We start from the raw sequence: 19,678 nt of genomic DNA, 5'->3' as shown, positions 1-19,678 counted from the left end.
AGGCTGGGATGGGGAGCACCCTGCTTCCACGAGCCTGAAGTGCCTGGTGCACCCTTGCCACTGCCTTCAACCTAGACCAGAAGTGCCTTGGGCCAGGAGCTTGGTCAGATCCTCCTGGGCATCTCCAGAGCCCTGTGCCAGGCTTGGGACTGAGCACACTTACATATTGTTGGCTGAAAGCATGGATTCTGGCCTGGTGTGGTGGCTCACACCTGTAATCCCAGGACTTTGGGAGGCCAAGGTGGATGGATCACCCAAGGTTGGGAGTTCGAGACCAGCCTGGCCAACATGGTGAAACCTCGTCTCTACTAAAAATACAAAAATTAGCCAGGTGTTGTGGCAGGCACCTGTAATCCCAGCTACTTGGGAGGCTGAGGCAGGAGAATCGCTTGAACCCAGGTGGAGGAGGTTGCAATGAGCTGAGATCGCTCCATTGCACTCCAGCCTGGGTGACAAGAGTGAAACTCCATCTCAAAAACAAAAACAACAAAAAAAGAAAGCATGGATTCTGGAGCCAGACTTCCCGGGTTCAAATCTGGACTCTGCCCCTTACTGGCTGTGACCTTGAGCAAGTTATTTGACCTCTCTTTGCCTCAACTATAAAATGGGGATAATAATACAGTCTACCTCATGGAGTTTCTTGGTGAGAAGACTCCATTACATGAATATGTCAAGGACTTAGAATTCTGTGTGGCACATAGCAAGCAATACATAAAAGTGTTAACTCTATTATTCTAATGAGTATGGATTTTTATCTTGACAACGGAGTGCCATCAATAACAAGTTTTCTTTCTAGATTGAAAATAGCTTTATTGCTTTGACTGATCGTATTATATGTACCCACTGTAAAAAGTTAAAGCATTATCAGTATAACGAAGAACAGAAAAAAATCCCCTTAAATCCTGACTCACTACTGACATGACCATGTGCTATGGCCTGAATGTATGTATCCCTCCAAAATTCATATGTTGAAATCCTGACCATCAAGGTGACACTATTAGGAGGTGGGGACTTTGGGAGGTGATTAGGTTCTGGAGGCAGAATCTTCATGAATGGGATTAGTGCCCTTATAAAAGAGGCCAAAGAAAGCCCTCTCATCCCCTCTACCATTTGAGGACACAGCAAAAAGGTAACACCTATGAATCAGACAGTAGAGGCTCATTGGATCATGAATCTGCCTCGATCTTGAATTTCCCAGCCTTGAAAACTGTAAGAAATAGACTTCTGTTTTTCTGAGCCACTCAGTTTATGGTATTTTGTTATAGCAGCCTGAATGAATGAAGGCACTATCTTTTTAGATATCGTCAATCCTCATTATTCATAGATTCTGTATTTGCAAATTTATCTGCTTGACCAAATTTATTTGTAACCTCCAAATCAATACTTACATTCATAGTCATTTGTGGATGCGCAGAGTGGTGAAGTTTTGTTTTTTTTTTTTTGAGATGGAGTCTCACTCTGTCTGCAACCTCCGCCTTCCAGGTTCAAGTGATTCTCCTGACTCAGCCTTTTGAGTAGCTGGGATTACAGGCCTGTGCCACCACGCCCAGCTAATTTTTGGAGTTTTAGTAGAGACAGGGTTTCACCATGTTGGCCAGGCTGGTCTTGAACTCCTGACCTTAAGCGATCCACCTGCCTCAGCCTCCCAAAGTGCCGGGATTACAGGCGCAAGCCACTGAGCCCAGCGTGGTGAAAATTTTGTGTTGCCTAACGTGCGTGTTCCTAGATGAGGCTGAATGAGGCGACCTTCTGCCTTCTAGTTTCAGATCCCATATGATAAACAAGTGTCCACAAAAAGGACACTATGGACAGTTTTCGCAGTTTTGCACTTTTTGTTTGGTGATTTTACTTTTTCAAATGGCCTCCAAATACAGAGCTGAAGTGCTTTCCAGTGTTCCCAAGCACAGGGGAGCTACTGCGCGCCTTACAGAGGAAATGCCGTGTTAGGTAAGCTTTGTTCAGTGAGGAGTTACAGTGCTACTGGCCCTGAGTTCAATATTAATGAATCCACAATCTATGTTAAATAAGGTATGTTAAAACAGAAACACACATAAAACAAGGTTATATATTGATCAGCTGACAAAAACGTTGTCACCAGAGGCTGGCAGGAATCTCCTGCTGTAGTTCTCCTAGGAGCAACAATTCAGTATTTGCTAATTCTGTGTTTGTGAGGACTTTATAGAACATACCTACTGTGAGTAACAAGAATCAACGACATCTTTCTAGATACAAGGATGTATGCTTCTGTGCAATTTGGAAAGGATGTCCTATACCCTTTTGATACTTTAAAAAATCAGACGTTAATATGTCAAAGGCATGTTTCCATTTTCATAAATACGGGTCCTCAGAGGGCTGCATCACTGTGCACATTTCTGTGATGAATAACCAGGAGCTCCCTATTGGTGCGCAATTTGGTTGCGTCCCATTATTTGCTATTACAAACAATCCTATGATGAACATCCTTACTGGTAATAATAAAAGAGCTAGTATTTATTCAGCACTTAGTAGGGGCCCAACCCTCTGCTAAGAGTTTTATAAGTGTTATCTCATCTAAGCTTTGCCACAAGCCTATGAAAGTGGTATTACTATGCCCACTTTGCAGATGAGGACTTTGATGCTTAGAGATGTTAAGGAACTTTTCTAGAGCCAGGTGGCTTGAAACAAGGTCTTTCTGATCTCAGACTCTACAGTCTTAATCAACGCTCTGCTGCTTTCCTATACACATAATCCTGGGCACTCTAGGATACTTGTTTAGAAGTGAACTACTGAGTTGGAAGGTAGGGATATTTGAAAGTACTGACATATAAACTCCCCTCCAGAAAATGTGTATCAATTCGTGACCCACTAAACAGTGTTCCGGTGTTCCTGTTCCTCATTCTGCATTTCCCCAAGTATTTTCATTCTTTGAAATGGTCCCCGAAGGACACTTTGATTGTTTAATGTGCATCCTCTGCCCCTGGGTGACGACTCTTCACATGCTTTCTATGCTCTGTATTTTGCCATTTGTGAATTGCTTGTTCATAGCCTCTGCCCATTTTTCCGCTGGCAATTTGTCTTTATCTAATACTTCGCTTACAAGAGCTCTTTGGGTATTAGTGCTGCTAACCTTTTACCCATCATGCCTATGTTGAAATACTTTTCTTAGTTTGTTATCATCCTTTAACCTGATTATGGTGGGGTGTTTGCCCATAGGGTTTTTAATTGTTTTCCTTCACAGTTTCTGGATTTGATATTACATGTAAAGAGGCATTCATCATTCTGGTATGACATAAACATTCCCTCGTTGTCTTTCTTTTAGTATCATTATGGTTTCATGTTTTTTAATCTCCTTGGAATTTATTTTGGTGTAGGAACTGAGGTAGGGAGTCAGTTGCATTCCCTTCCCTCCCTACAAATAGCTCGCTGGCTGTCTTTAGAACACATCAGCAATCACCTGCATTTTCATCTCTAATTCTCGATGCCATGCATTCACATACTAAGCCTCACGTACACTGATATCTACTTCTGGGCTCTCTGTTCCTTGAGCCACAGGTCTATCTCTGTACCAACACTGACTTTTTCTAGGCCATTCGTCCATGTTTATTTTTCCAGATATACTTCGTAACCATTTTATGAACAATTTTTTGGGGGGATTTTGAGATTCAATTTTATTTATAGAACAATTTATAATACCTTCTTCAGTTGACTCTTCATAATCTTATGCTTTTATTTCTTTGGAGAATGAAGTCTTTTTCCCTCTATGCTTTCTAACAGCCTTATTTTGGTACCACCTTCTTGATGAAAGCTTTTCTACTCAGCCCTACGGGAATCTTTTCTAATCTCTCCCCTCTCAGCACTCTGCCTTTTGTGTGCCCCACTCCACTTTTTTACCCAGAATTATAATTACTGCTTAGACAGTGAGCCCCTTGAAGGCAAGGTCCTTGCATGGCCTATTTGTACATCTCCTACCACACCTGGCAGGTTGTCGGGGCTCTGGAGATATGTGCAGGGTGAATGAATGAATGAATGAACAAGTGAATGAAAGACATCCTCCTGGAAAGCTGATTGTGAAATGAAATGAATCAGTTACAAAAACCTTCTTTCATAGGCTTTCATTAGAAAACAAAAGATTTGTCCTTGGCTAAACCCCCAAGAACATGTCAGAATGAGAGAAGTGGCTCACTACTAGACTGCGTGTCATGGGCAACATGCCCCAACACCTGTCCCCAGAGACTGCCACCCTCACCAAGTGGCAGAGCATTTCTCAGGCAGGCTCTCAGGCCCTAAAAGGCCTCCAGGAGAAGGAACATAATTATTCACCATGTACCTGTCGCTGTGCTAGACTTTTACCAATAAGATACCACACCCTGAAAGTTGGGATCACTAGTCCCATTTTGCAAATGAGGAAACTGAGTCTCAGAGAGATGTAACCCTACCTAGTAAGTGGTAGGGGCAGCTGAAGCCAGGGCTGTGGGACTCTAAAAACCTTGCCTCTCCTATAATAACCTCCAGGCCACCAGAGTCTGGGAGGTTGAGGGGCTGTGGCCCAGAGGGGAATGCTGTACAGAGTCAAACAGCAAGGGTCCTGCTGTCACTAAACCAAGACAGTCCCTAGAAAACTTGTTTCCCCCAGAGCTGTATGATGCCACTTCCAGAAATCATTCCTAAAGAGCTTAAGTCAAAGAGCTACTGTCAGGCAGGGGGCACATCACACAGGCATTATTGTTGCTATGGGACTGGGGAGTGGCGGCATGGGGGAGGTAGAGGACTCGCCATGGAGGCAGGATGTTGGTCTCCAGTACCTATCTGGAGATGGCCCTCCAGAGTCCTCCCCCTTGCCCGCCCAGGGGCTTGCGGCTTTTAGACAGCCCTGCAGGCCCCTCCTAGGAGTGCTGCCAAGCAGCCACTTCCTTATCAGGCTGGTAGTGGCTGGGCAGGCCTCAGCTTATTTCTAAGCCTGGATTAGAGCTCAGGTTTCTCATGAAGGACCATGGGTTGGGGGCCAATACATTTACTGGACTTGACTCTGTGCCTGGCCCAGTGCAGGCCTCAGGGACATGGGGATGAGCAGCCTACGAGCCTCCTGCTTCATGCAGCTCCATTCCGATCAGGAGGTGAATCACAAAGAAAACCCCCAACCCTGCCCAAGAGCCACAGTAGAGATCTCTGATGCTGAGGGTACCTAGATTTGGGGGGTCAGCCCACTGCAGGCTGTGGAGGTTGGATGTTAGGTGGGGGCATACGGGCTTCATCCTGTGGGCAGAGGGAGATGTCCTACATTTTGAAGGAAGAGCCTGCCATGGTTAGATTTGTGCTTTAGAAACAGACCAACTAGGTATATTTGTTTTCAATAAATGTGAATTCTTTCTCAGGTGAAAATTAAAGTGTTTCCATTTTGGACAAATAATCCCAACATAAGGAATCACAGCAGATGGCTGTGGCCCTGGATGAGCTGCTTACCTATGGTGCTGATGAACAGAAAGAGCCCTGGGCTTGGAGTGAGAGACCCACACCCATGGTCAAGTCCCTGCCACCATCTTGCTGTGTGACCTCCAGCAAATGACTTCCCCATCTCAACCTCGGTTTCCTCATCTGTCAAATGGGTATACTGCCACCTAATACACAGGGCTGTCTTCAGGACAAAATGGGGTATCAACTGACCCTGTACATTTGTACCTACTTGACAAATGTGAGGTATCAGGGTGAGACACCTGAAGTTCAGCCCACACCCCCGAGGGCATTTCAGGTGCCCCACAGCCTGCAATGTCTCAGGAAGTCTCTTTCAGCTGTTCCAGCTCCAATCAAAGCCTGTCCTGTAAAAACATGACCCCATCCAAGGAAGCAATCTCCCATGTGTTTGGGGGGCCACCTGCCCACGGGGCGCAGCCTGCTGGGCCACAAACGTCAACAGCAGCCCCTTCCTGGTGGGAGAAGGAACAGGGAACTGGCTTGTTCTCTAAGAGCAGAGTGCTGGCGGGTCATGAGGAACATTTCAAGGTGGGACACTTCTTCCTGCATCGTTGGCAGCTGTCTACGTAAGGCGCTCATTATGTGCAGGCCCCAAGGCCAGTGAGCCTGAGAGGCCAAGCTAAAATTAGTGTCAGATGTGCACCCGCCAGACACACTGAACATCCTAAGGTCAGATGCCTCCAAGCAGCCACCCGGGCAGGAGTGTGGCAGATGGGCACCAAACAGCTGTGGCAGCTGCTGCCTCTTGCTCCTCCCAGACACAGAGACCGACAGCCCTGTGTAGCAGCCTGGTTCAATAGCCCAGCTTGAGTTAAAAAATAAAATGTAGAGTATAATCCTAATTAAAAAAAAAAATCTGTGTATGTGCATAGAAAAAGAGGTGGAAGAGGAATTTACTAAATAGCCCAGTCATGGATATGGAATAGTAGTAAGTTTTTTTTCCTCTACTTTTCAAAATTTTCTCAATACATACGTATTACTTTTGTAATCAGAAGAATACACAATAAGACGCTATGTTAAATATTCCCATGAAATATATAAAGTGATTAAATTGCATATGCTTATGACAGGTGGTATATATGTGTGTGTGAATATATTTATATGGCTGGCTGGTGTTAAAGATCAACATTTCCCAACTCCACATTGTACAGAGGAGACGGAGGCCCCAGGAGCAAAGCAGGAAGCAGAGAGGGAGATTGTCACTGAAGCTGGTGTTGCACTGGAGTTTCCCCAAGCCTTGCCCCACTTAATTCTGTAGTTAGTTTTATTCCCACTTAATGGAGATGGAAACTGAGGTACAGAGAAGTGAACTGATTCACTCAAAGATGACTCAAAGATGACCAGTTCAGAAGCCACAGAGCCAAATCCCAACCCTAGCTTTCCACCCACAGCCCACCGAGCTTCAAGAAAGGAAGAGCCTTTGAAAAAAGAACAGAACAAAACAACAACAAAAATACCCTGCTCCTTGAAGTCTCAAACATTCAGAAAGCAACCTAGTAAGGGAGTGAGTTTTGAATTCTTTCCTGAGCCCCTCTAGGTGCAGGCCCTCCTTAGCTGTGGGGGGTCATGGTCATCTTCCCAGGGCTGCCCATGGGAACCTTTGAGAGGACGGGTAACAAATCATGACGTGAGGGCACAAAGGGCACAGCAAATCTCAAGGTGGGACTGGCTGGCAGGTGCCAGGCCTTTGGGACAGGGGGAGGGAGAGGGAGTTGGCTGGAGAGGCTGCTGTCTAAACTCTCAGTCTTCCAGGGCTTCCAGAGTGGCAGCACCACACAGCAACGCCAGATGCCCTATCTGAGGCCTTTGCTCCAGTTCCTCCCTCTGCATGAGTGCCATCTCTATCCCCATATGCTGCCCTCAGTCTTCCAGGGCCCAGTTCATCCAGGCATTTGTGCATTCTTATTGGTGAACACATTTTAATTGAGGGCCTGCTAGGTGCTAGAGCAAAAGACATAGTATCAACCCCGTAGGTGCCTCTAGTGCTCAGAGAAAGGCTACCCAGGGTCATTCAAGCATAGACTCTGGGGCCAGACTGTCTAGGCTCACCCTGGCTAAGCCACTTCATAGCCCTGTGCATTTGGGTCAGTCACAGTCTCTCTGTGCATCAGTTGTCATCTGTAAAAGAGGATGAAAACAGCACCTGCCTCATAGACTAGTGCAGGTGGAGTGTACACCTGTGTAAAGCTCTTAGAGAACAATGCCTGGCATGTAGTAAGTGCTCGATAAACCTCAGTTGCTATAAACATTCTCATCATTACCCTCTGGTGCAGATTCCCTCCTTATGGTGCCCACCTTGCTTTTCTCCTCTGGCTGCTACCTCCTCTATGGTCCCATAGCGCTTTGAACACCCCTCCATGAGAGCATTGATGAGCACGCAGTACAGGTGTCTGAGGCCCTGTTCCCTCCTTGTCTCTACCTGGGTAAGGACTGAGTTTATTCATCTCTATCCCAGCACCCAGCACAGATGTTATAACATCACCAGGATTATGTCAGCATTTGCAGCTAATGTGTGCCCTCAACTCCAATCGAGAAAAGTCTTAGAGGCATTAGAGGTTGCCTATCCGGTCTTATCATGCAGCTCATCAATGTTGCCCTTGAACTGTGGGGCCTGACCCTGGGTGTGACCTTCCCGATGAGAACCAAGTTGATGAGGTGGGCTGTGTGCTAAGCTTCCATGAATGCTTCTCTGTGATGGGGAGTTCTGCTGGGCAGGATATTGAAAACACCAACTGCTAACACCCCAACACACCCTGGTGTTTCCCATGTCATGTCTTTCTCCACTTGGGCCCCATGCTCTCCCCCTGCTGATCTGAGAACTCCCATGGATCCTTTGGGTGCCAGTGCTCCTCGCTCCACCCCCACAATGCTTCTTCTAGCCACAGCCCCCACCAAATGTAGCTCCCTCTCTCCTGGGCTTTTCTTGTTTCTGCCCTGGGCCTGTGGGGCTGCTCCTGCTCTGTGTGTGGCTATTCCTCTGTCTATGTGTCCCTTCTGGAGAAGGCGCAAACTTGCTCTTGTTTGGGCCCCCAGCATCCACCAATGCCAGGATCAGAAGGGTGTCAGGAAAGCTCTGCTGAGCGCACTTTTCAAAGCAAAGTCAAGCCCATTGGCCTGATCTCCCGTTAAGGCATGCATGCTGACTGCTCACACGACCTTCTGAACCCAAAACTCACAGGTGGCTCTAGGCCAGCCCTGCCCATCAGCTGCCACTCACTCCATCGCAGGGCTGAGTTGGCAGGGGAGCCCTGAAAGTAAGTGCTGACCACGTGGTGCGCACCGTGCTGGCTTCTCACTCCAGCTCTTGCATTTGACTCTGGTACCACCGCAGGAGGTGAGTATTCTATACAGAGAGGTCCTCCTGAGGCTCTGATGGCTCCACTGCTCCTCAAAGGAGGCGTGGGGTAGGGTTGCAGCAAGGCTCTCTTTGGCCCCAGAACCTACTCTTTCTATACTCCTGTGAGACAACAGGTGTGAAAGTGTTCTGAGTTCTACCAAGAGAGGAAACTGTAAAACCATAGAATTGCCAGCTATTACCCACCACACAGAAATACTCTAGGACAACCTTGCTATCAAAAGAAGGCTTTAGGGGCCTTCGGAACAGCATTGAATTCTTATGAAATTGCTGCCCAGGAGGGGGTGGCCTATTGTCCTTCAGAGGCAGGAAAGGAGGAAAGTGAGTGGGAGCTGGAAGAGCCCAAGAGAAGCAGTCCTGTGGCCAGAGTGGCAGCCCAACGCAGGATGGGGCCCCAGGGACCTGAAAGGATGCAGAGGGATGCTGGAGTCTGTGAGAGCTGAGGTCACAGACACTTCAGCATGGGGTGTTCTGCCCCAGGCCCCTGTTGATGTTCTGTAGGTTCTGACATGTGCACCTCCTCTCATCTCAGCCTCCCCACCACCTTCCTCCCCGCCCTCCCACACCCTGCTAGGGGCCTCTCTCAGAACCACAGGGCTGACTGTCTCCCTTCCCTGCTTGTGTAGGACCCAGTCCAAGCTCCTGGGTGACTTTCAGAGTCCTGCTGCTCTCTTGGCCTCACTCCCACCCTCCTCCTCTTGGGCCCTGCATCCCAGCGACTTCACTGCTCCACTTGCTGTCCCTTCGGCTTAGAACGCTCTTCTTCCATTTTTCACCTGCTGAACTTCTATTCATCCTTCAAAGTCCAGTTCAAGTGTCACCTTCAAATGGTCTTCCTTCAACTACCCCCACAACCAAACCCTGAAAGAATAGAGCCCTCCTGCCTTCACAGGTTTTGCTGTTCTGTGGCTATTTGCACGTCGATCTCCTCCACTGGAACAGAAGCTTCTTGAGGACAATGCCATGATTTGTTCATCTCTGTGCCTCAATGCCCAGCACAGAGGACAGAGCACAACAGGCAATAAATGATGTCCTGATGACGAGGTCACAAGAGGGCAGGCATGGGGCTGGTGGATGCATCTGAGTTTGACTTCCAGCAGTGTTTACTAGGAGGAATACAGGCCCCTCCCCAAAATGCATACATACACATATATGGTGAACACACATCCCAGTCCAGGATCTCTGTGGCTGTAAAGTCCATGGAACAATCAAACAGAAGACTGAGTTCTAAGGATGTGGTACACAGCTGCAGTGTCAGCCCTACTGTCCTCCCCAGAGCCCATGGCCTTGGCCTGAGCCCTGCTGGGTCCACTGAGTCCCACTCCCTCACTTTGCGGACAAGGAAACAGAGACCCAGAAAGGAGGCACTTGCATGAGATTTTCCTGAGCAATAAAGGCAGGCCTGGGGTCAGAAACATTTCCCCTGGCTCCCGGCCCAGGACTCTCCCATCACCATATGCTGCCATTTGCAGAAATGCCAGTTGCAGAACTTGGGACATTTGGGTGGCTTTTTCCTGAAGTCTCGGTAGCATGTGGGGCTCCATTCTCCTGCCCGAGGCTAAGGTCATTCCTGTCTACCTCTTGGCCTCAAAACACAGCCTAGTGGCCTTTGGGCTATGCTGAAACTGCCCTGTGTCCTGTGGTGTGGTGAGGGATGGGGAGGGCTCACCTGCCAAACGCCAGCCGTGGTCTCATGGTCGAGATGTGTCAGAGATTTCTAGAGCTTGGAGAGCTGTGTTGGAGGGAGGCCTGTGGGAAGTAGAGAAAGTGAGAATATTATGCCACCGCCATCTGTCAACTTTCATCTGAGTTTGAAAAATGCATCCAAAAATGGAGAGCACAGCCTTGCTGAAAGCAAGGCCCCAGCCACCACCCCTTCTCCAACATGGTTATGACAAGGTCAAGATCAGGTCCCTGGGGATGAAACCACAGTCTCAAAATCCCAGTAGAGAGCTGAAAGTCACAAGTTGTCTGCCCCTGGGAACCCCACAGTTATGCTGGTCCTGTGTTCAGGCCTGAGGCTGGAGGAACTCCCACTTTCAAACACTCATCGGGGAAAACACCCTTTGTGGGTTCCCTAAGCGCCGTTCATTGTCATTCACTCATTCTTGCTTTCATTATTCATTCATTCATACAAGCATTCAACAGCCATTTGGGAAGGCTGTTAGATGCTGGCGTCAGGTCCTCATAGAGATGAAGTCTCTGAGTGTAACAGCCTAGATCCAGTAAGAAAGGTGGATGTAGACCCAGGACAAATGCCACAGGCTGGTGGGTTGCCTCCCTTCTCCAAGTGACCTCTGTGCCAGGTGCTGGGCAAAGCACTTTGGTTAAGCCATGCAGGATGGCAGAATGTTCCTACCATTTTCGGCACAAGGACCTCTCTTTGTATGAAAGTATTTCTCCAAACTCCTCCCGATGGTAACTGTATACCTATTATCTTCTCATTGAGAAAATAAACAATACAAAAGTTACAATGAACTAATGCTTTGCAATTAACTTGTATTTTAGTAATTATAGCAGCACTACATATGTTTAAATTACAGTTGGACACATACTCATTTGAGACATGTTATTTATGTCTTCTGGGCTTAAGGCTTTGAGCCCTTGGGGATCCATTCATTCAATATTCATTCATTCAACAGACATTTATGGAGCATCTCTGAGATGCCCAGCCCGCTGGTTCAAAGGTTAGGGATCCTGGTTCAGGAAGGAGCTGCAGCTCTGCAGTGAGGTACACTTAAGCTTAAGCCCAGGTAACACTGGATGTGTGCCCTTAGGGAGGCCATCTGGTCTTCCTCCAGCTCTGAGTCCTCAAGAGCAAGATGCAGATGCAATTGACATTGGAAAGTTGTTATGAGGGGTAAATGAGATAGTAGAAAGCACCCAGGTAAGAGCCTGGCACAAAGCAGAAGCTTAACAAACGGGCACCCAAGGATTATCATCATCCCCATCAACATCAACATCATTACTATCAACAACAGCAGTAGCACCACCACCATCTTGCTTCCCTTCTCTTCCTGAACCTTCAGAAGCCTTTCCTGGTCCCTCTACTAGGGTATACAGCAGTTTCTACCTTATAACAGAGTTATGTGTATCCACATTTATAATACCTTATAATAGAGTTATGTGTATCCACATTTATAATACCTTATAATAGAGTTATTTGTATCCACATTTTCTTTCTTTGGTTCATGCCCAGCTCTGCAATTTCAGAGTTGTGTGAACTTAGGTAAGTTATTTAACCTCTCTGAATTTGTTTCCCCATATGTAAAACAGGAGCTGTATTTATAGTAATTCATTGAATTGTAATGACTAAATGAACTGATGTACCTAAAACCTCAATACAACATCTATCATGTAGAAAATGCTCAGATATTGCAGATTATTGTTCATGTTATTGTTATTATTATTACCATTATTATTAATACAATTTCTCCTCCTGGCCTGTGAGCCCCCAGGGGCATAGTCCATTGAAAATTCATTTCTGTCTCCCCGCAGAGTCTAGCACAAGGCCGGTCTCCCAGCAGACATTAATAAATGTTCGCTAAAACAGTTTTGGAGGTTCACACAAATCAAGTGCAAAATAACTCAAGGGGCATGGTCAAGGGTAAAGAGCCTTGTTAGGACCCTGAAAAACCCCAACAGATGTCCTGAAGGGAGCTCTTTGTCACCCATGGAGCCAAGCTGCAGGACTCCTAGGACCATTCATTCATTCATTCATTCACTTATTCATCACACTGACACCCAATTTTCACTTTGAATAACAAACCCTTGCCCAGTGCTTTTTCCTATCGTGAAATCTTATTTCCATCTGCCACCTCATTTAGTCTCCATGAAAATTTTGGTAAGAAGATGGAATAGGTACATTAATGACAATCCATTCTGTAAATAGATGAAGGCCCAGGGAGGTGACAAGGCTTGACAAAGGACATTCAGCTGTCAAGGCCACAGTGGGAAATGGACCAAGGTTCTGCTCATCATCTTGACTCCTTCCTGTTGGCCCTGTTGATGTCAAGCACTTTACAAATCCAGGATCATTCATTCTTGATTCTCATTGTCCAGTTTGCTTCTCAGCAAACAAAACTGAATTAAATTTGTGTGTGTGTTATTTTAACATGACTGTTGTATTTTAACATGACTGTTGGCAAAGAAAGACTCTAAGTTCCAGAAGAGCAGAGACAATGAGAGCCCCAACAGTGTGGGGGCAGGTAAATGTATGAACTCTGACCCCAGGCTGCATGCATCCGAATCCTGATTCCGATACTTAATAGCTGTGGGACCTTGGGCAAATTACTTAACATCTCTGTGCTTCAATTTCTTCCTTGATAAAGAAAGGATAATAGCTATCTATAGGGTTGTTGTGAGGATTAAGTGATCTAATCCATGTGCAATGCCTAGAACAGTGCCTGGTGCACAGTAAGGGTCAGTTGTAATTATTATTTGTGATGTATCTCCAGCACCTAGCATAAGACCCAGCACATAAAAAATCCCTAATAAACATTTATTGGATTGTTGAATGGATAAAATACTTTCTGCAAAGAAGTAAATATCTATGCTTTAAGTATTATTAAATATCTATGCTTAAGTATTATTAGGCAAGGCAAAAGAATAGCTGAAGCTCATGAACTGGGCTCTGTGGAGGCGAGACAGCTGCTTAGGAAATGGGCTCCTGGGAAAGGTGGTCTCCAGAGAATCAGCTTAGAAGAGTTCCTTGCAAGTGCCAGTGCCAGCAACTAGCAGCCTGCATGCAGCTGCCTTTGAGTCAGTCCCAGTCCCTGTGGTGGCTACAGACCCTTCCTTTAGTCTGTTTCCCCCACTAAGATCCCAAGGCTGGCAGCCTGTCCTGCCTATGGGAAGGAGTTAACATCCATTGAGCCAGAAGCGAATTCTTTGCCTCGTTTAGACTTCACAATGAGCCTGTGGTGAGCACTTGAATCTTGCCACACACCAGCCATGAGACCCTGGGCAAACCATTCAGCTGCCCATGTCTGTTTCCTTATCTGTGAGCACATGTCAATATCCTTGTTCATCAGACCCATTTTGCAGAAAAGGAAGCTGAACCATACAGATAGAAAGGCATTGTGAAGATCATAGAACTAACAAATGACAAAGCTGGAGTTGTTTGACTTCAAAGTTCCATGCATTCATTCATCCATCAATTACTATTTTAGAGCCTACCATGTGGTGGGCACTGGATTCATAGACTCTTTTTAAAAATATTCATATTATCAATTTCCCACTGCTCCTAAGATACTAGTATGCAAGGTGATTCAATTTAACAAAGACACATCAAGTCCTTCTACGTGCCCAGGCACTGTGTGAGGTTGTGGTATAAAGGATCACATTGAACCCTCATGACAATTCTGTGCAGTTGACCTTTTTAATGCCCTTTACAGATGACAAAATGGGTAATTCAAAGAGGCAAGAGAACGTGTCCAGGCTCACTCATGCAGCCTGGATGGACGCCTATGCCCATCTGATGCCAAAACTCACTTCCTTCCCTTCCCACCATGTTGTTTCTTTCTCTCCAAGATGCTCTCATCTCCCCACCCTGGCCTGGCCCATAATGATGCAGCCTCTGGAAGTTCCCTCAGTACCCCTGGCAGAGGGTGTTCTCCGTCCAGCAGAGAAGGACAGCTGTCAGCCCTACCAGCCTGTGCCGTCCACACTGGATCTTTAGGACTCTGCCTCTCCCTGGCTCCTTCCACTCCCTGAACTTGACCCCAGCATGACAGACCTATAAAACCCAGAAACTTGTTTGCTTGTATCTTACCTACTTCCAAAAAGGATATGAGGAAGATTAAGGAATAAAAGTGCAGACCGAGGCTCAAAACACTGGACAAAAGCAAAAGCAGATGTAAAGGAGCAGGGGGTGCTGGAAGCAAATGTTTTGAAGAACACTGTCTGGCGCTCACAGGGTGTGAGGAAATGGGTGCTCTCACATCGCTGCTGGTAGTGAAAACAAACAGAGTGCGTTTGAAAGGCAGCGTCAGAGTGTGCATCAAGAACTTTGCCTCACAAATATCCACACTTCTGGGCGTCGTCATCCCAATTCCCAGGAAGACAGTCTAAGAAAAAAAATTCTAAGCAAGTTCCATGCGGTCTTACTTCTAATACTGAGACATTGAATACCGACAACAAATCTAAGTGCTAACATAAGGAAAGGGCTAACACACCACTGAAAACTAGGGTACAGCTATATCAGGGGTTGACAGCCTGTAGGACAAATCCAATTGCTAGTCTGTTTTTGTAAATAAAGTTTTATTGGGACACAACCATGCAAACACATGGAAAGGGTGAACCTACCATTGAAAACTAGGGTACAGCTATATCAGAGGTTGACAGCCTACAGGACAAATCAGGGTACATGTGCAAGTTTGTTACATGGGTATATTTTGTGATACTGAGGTTTGGGCTTCAAATGATCTCATTGCCCAAGTAGTGAACATAGTACACTACAGGTAGTTTTTCAACCCTTTCCCCTTTTCCTCCCTGTCCCCTTTTAGGATCCCCGGTGTTTATTGTTCTTATTGTTGTGTCCGAATACATGTGTTTTATTTTTATTTATTTACTTATTTTTTTTTTGAGATGGAGTCTCACTCCATTGCCCAAGCTGAAGTGCGATCTCAGCTCACTGCAGCCTCCACCTCCCATGTTCAAGAAATTTTCCTGCCTCAGCCTCCCTAGTAGCTGGGATTACAGGTGTACGCCACCACACCTGGCTAATTTTTGTATTTTTAGTAGAGGAGGGGTTTCAGCATGTTGGCCAGGCTAGCCTTGAACTCCTGACCTCAGGTGATCCTCCCACCTCCACCTCCCAAAGTGCTGGGATTACAGGCATGGGCCACCGTGCCAGGCTGGAATACATGTATTTTAAAAAGAGAGATGCCCCGTCTCTACTAAAAAAATACAAAAAACTAGCTGGGCGCGGTGGTGGGTGCCTGTAGTCCCAGCTACTCGGGAGGCTGAGGCAGGAGAATGGCTGGAACCCGGGAGGCGGAGCTTGCAGTGAGCTGAGATCTGGCCACTGCACTCCAGCCTGGGCGACAGAGCAAGACTCCGTCTCAAAAAAAAAAAAAAAAAAAAAAAGAGAGATGCCTAGCTGAATATGCTCTGGACATATTAGTGGCCACAGTAAAGAGGAAAGATGAGTTTTAATTGTCTGGCAGTAGGAGGGGACCAGGAAGCTAGGAAAGTCAAACTCTCCTGGCCCAGATTTTGGAGAGGAATTAGTCACCAGGGTCTTTGTTTCAAGGAGTTTCTGAGCAACACAATGGACAACTTTCTCTACTGTTCTGCAGATGTGCTGAGGTGTTGCCCACAGAGACAGCAAGTCCTGGTTATTGGTTCTCTAACAATGTCAAAGAAAGAATGTTAAGCTATGGTTCTGTAAAGGCAATTCTCTTAGTGTCCAGGGTGACATAGGAGCTCAGTTCAAGGAAAACATTGCAGAATCGTGTAGAAAAAAGCATCAATGTACCTAGCTAACCAGTGAGTTTTAGCCAGAGAATCTTTTCTTAGAAAATAACCCTTAAATTGCAGATCAGTGTGTAAGAGAGATAAAGGCAGGGTGCTCTGGTGGAAGCTGAGCTGGATATATTTCATTCTGTTCCCCTCAGCTCCCCTGGGGCTGCCCCTTGAAGGGGTTCTGCAGGACCTCTGGGGCTTCTTGGAGCCCAGCTGGTGAACTGCTGCATTAGACCATCCCCAGGGCACCTGCTGCATCCCTGGTCTTTTGCCAAGTCGAGGGCACTGGCAGGAGAAGCAAAGGATACTCTGCTACCCACAGAAGGCAGAGCCATGTCCTCTAGAAACCAGAACTACCACGAGGGCAATGACAAGATTTCGTTGTGAAAATTAAAAAGTGCAACTTATGATTATGCTTCCATGGAGGGCCTTGGGTGGGGCAAGAAAGGACTTACCCTCTCTCAGATGGCAGTTCTGAAGCAGTTTCAAAGGCTCTTAAAGGGCCAAGGCTGAGGCTCAAGTCCTGGTACTAGGACAGGTAAGGAGGGTCTCTGGTGGGTGGATACACCTAGAGGACAAATATGTGAGCCAAGGTCTTGGATCCATTTTCATTCCAAGAGGGAAGAACAAGAAGCCTATTGGGAGCGGGGTGTAGATGGCACAGTGAAGTCACTAAGAGGGGGATCTGGGGTCAGATTTGAATCCTGCTCTTCTACTTATTAGCTGTGACTCTGAGAAAGTTACTGACTCTTTCTAAACCTCAGTTTCCTCATCTGTAGAAAAGGAAAATGATAGCCATATATGATAGAGTTGCTGGAAGAATAAAATGATTTACTGCATGCCAAGTGCTTAGCACCTTACCTGCCCTAATGAATACATGCTCATAATGGTTTGCTATCTGCAGCAATAGACCTGGCCAAGCCGAACCCTGGCCTGTCGGGGTCAGTAAGCCTGGGGTTTGACCTTCAATTCACGCAGCCTTGAAGAAAGATTCAGGGATGTTCTGGGGCTGAAACCAGTTTCCTGTAGCTGATGAACAGAAGACTTGTTAGAATTTCTACAGTGACTGGGAGATGCCAGGAGGGGCCATCCCCCAGGTGAGTGCACAGGGAGCCTCTAGAAGGATTCCATAGAATCCTCTACCCTATCAGGGTGACATTAGGGAGGGACTACCTTTGTGGGGACCTGAGAGAGTGCTCATGTGCCTCCCGCTCTGAGTGGCCAGCCCCATGCAGTTGAGATTGTGCACTGTTTACCTCCACATGGGAAGGCATGCCAGGCAATCTCTACTCTGTCTCTGGGTCAAGCACCATGTGCTACTGTGGTGGGCATTTGTTGACTTTTGCCCACTCAGCACCCCTTTCCCCACTTTGGCAATAGCATTCTGATTTCATTTGGGGAAATCAGTTCTCCTGGTGTTGGTAGACAGTGAATCAGGGCTTCCTGCTTTCTCACAACCAAGGGGAGGGCATGAGCCTGAGCCAGGCATCTCAGATGCTCTTTACCAGGCCCCGACTCTGCGAGCTCATTCTTCCATCTCTGTGGCCATGACAAGACCACTTCTGATTAGTTCCTGTTTTCTGGTCCCTGGAGGGGCCCTGGATCCTTTTCTGAGTCTGCTTCTTCAGCCTTCCTGTCAATTCTGTAAGATTCTCATTATCCTTCTGATATATTCCCTCTTTGCTTAAGTTATCTCAAGTCAGCGTATGTTGCTTACACTGAAGAGCCCTAATGGATTCCGAGAGGAGTAAGTCAAATTGTTTCCTTTGGCACGAAGGGCTATGACCAGGAGCTCTGGCACCAAAACTGCAAACAAGAAAACTTCCAGTTAAGTACTAGAAGCAACCCAGTAGCCACGTCACCCCCATGTCTTCTCTGCTGTCGGAGGCTGCTTTTCTTGGGGTGAGCTCAGAACTGAATGAAACTCCATTCCATTTTCCAGTGACTGGCTCATATGACTCAGTTCTGGCCAGCGGGGTCAATTACTTCCATTTTCGAGTTAAGGGAAGCCTTTCTCAGGGGTTCTGGGAAAGAATTTCTTTGCTAATAAAAAGAGAATCTGGGGAAGATGTTCCTCTTCTGCACCTTCCACCACCATGTGGCATATGGCCCTGGACTGTGCCAGCCACCCATGGCCTTGGGTGATGACACTGCAGCTATGGAGGTGAGGCTGGCCAAGGGGGAAGCTGGAATGTGCCTGGATCCTGGATGTCTGGGCTGTAGGTTTTTCAGCTTTTGAACCATCCCCACCTCTACCTTCTGGAGTCAAACTCCTATTGTGTAAGCCCCTTGTAGTTAGCTTTCTGTTACCTGCAGCCCAAAGCCTCCTAATACCCAACCAGAGCTTTAAACCTGGGAATGGGCACCCCAGCAGCAGGCTAGGATAGCTGCATCTGGGTCATGTCAGGTGGAAGCCCAGAGAAAGGAGCATCCAGTGAGTGGGGCAGGCCTCTGGTGGGTCCAAGCAGGGCTATTCACAGGTAGGACAGAGGTAGCCTCCAGGCAGTAGCAATCTCTGAGGCCAGAAGAAAGGCAGTGTCATTTCCTGACAATCTTCCTTGTTTAGGGCAGGAACCCAGCCTGTAGCTTGAGGACATGAAGAACAGAACCCAGCCCCAAGTGGGGTTTGGGTGGAATGGTGATCACCAGTCAGGGGCTCACTGAGGACTGGAGTTCATGTGGGGCTCTGGCTTTGCAGATAATTGGGGTCTTAGGCCGGGAAATTGAGGCAGAAAGTGGCAAATCCAGTTATGCCGAGTCATCGACATGGCAAAGTTTAGGCGAGGGTGCAGCTCAGTAACCCCCGCCCTCCACCGCCATCCATAGGAATGCCAGATGCAGAGTTCAGGGCAATCGGGCCAATGGCAGCCTCTGCTGGCCCACTGGGAACTAAGATTCTGCTGACTTTAGCCAGGTTCAGCTCAGGTGATGAACAGGCACTTTGGAGGGACGTGTCTGGAGTCGAGCAGGGGGAGGTAGGGACTTTTGGTTAAGAACTCACTTCCACCAGGAGCTGAGAAAGCCCTAGGGAAGTTTCTAGCTGTGCCAATCTGAGTCAACATGCAAGCAACCCTAATGCCTGAATAGAGCTCTACTCAAGTTCAAGGTGGTAACAGCTGGACCAACACTCTGCCCACCATCCCATTCTTCATGCATCAGCCAGGGGATTGGTCAGTTCCTCCTGCTGCATTTCTCATCTGCGCACTCTGCCTTTTCAGAGCTCCCACCTCCCCTCTCCTAGCACGAGCAAAACCCGAAAATAGTCCCTTGGGGTCATTTTCAGGGCTGGAAAGATTCTAAAAGTGTACCCTCTTCATGTGACCAAAAGGAAAACAGAGGCACAGAGAAGAGCAAGGGTGTTCTGTCATCCTGCTGCGTGACCCAGGGCAGCCAACACCATCTCTAAGG

General features: G+C 47.2%; 1 protein-coding gene across 1 annotated transcript in view; it reads right to left on the bottom strand.

Annotated features, from left to right (window-relative positions):
• Nucleotides 1-19,678, bottom strand: part of HIVEP3 (HIVEP zinc finger 3) — a 421,205-nt gene that overhangs the window by 188,664 nt on the left and 212,863 nt on the right. The window contains exon 2 of the mRNA XM_017873237.1: nucleotides 10,473-10,552. The gene's annotated coding sequence lies outside the window, so the exon portion shown is untranslated. The remainder of the gene's footprint in view (nucleotides 1-10,472; nucleotides 10,553-19,678) is intronic.

The sequence above is a fragment of the Rhinopithecus bieti genome, unplaced genomic scaffold, assembly GCF_001698545.2.
Source record: "Rhinopithecus bieti isolate Rb0 unplaced genomic scaffold, ASM169854v2 scaffold_6907, whole genome shotgun sequence".
Classification (NCBI taxonomy): domain Eukaryota; kingdom Metazoa; phylum Chordata; class Mammalia; order Primates; family Cercopithecidae; genus Rhinopithecus; species Rhinopithecus bieti.
The sequence above is the reverse complement of the archived record's forward strand: the minus strand, read 5'-3'. Positions and strand labels throughout refer to the sequence as shown.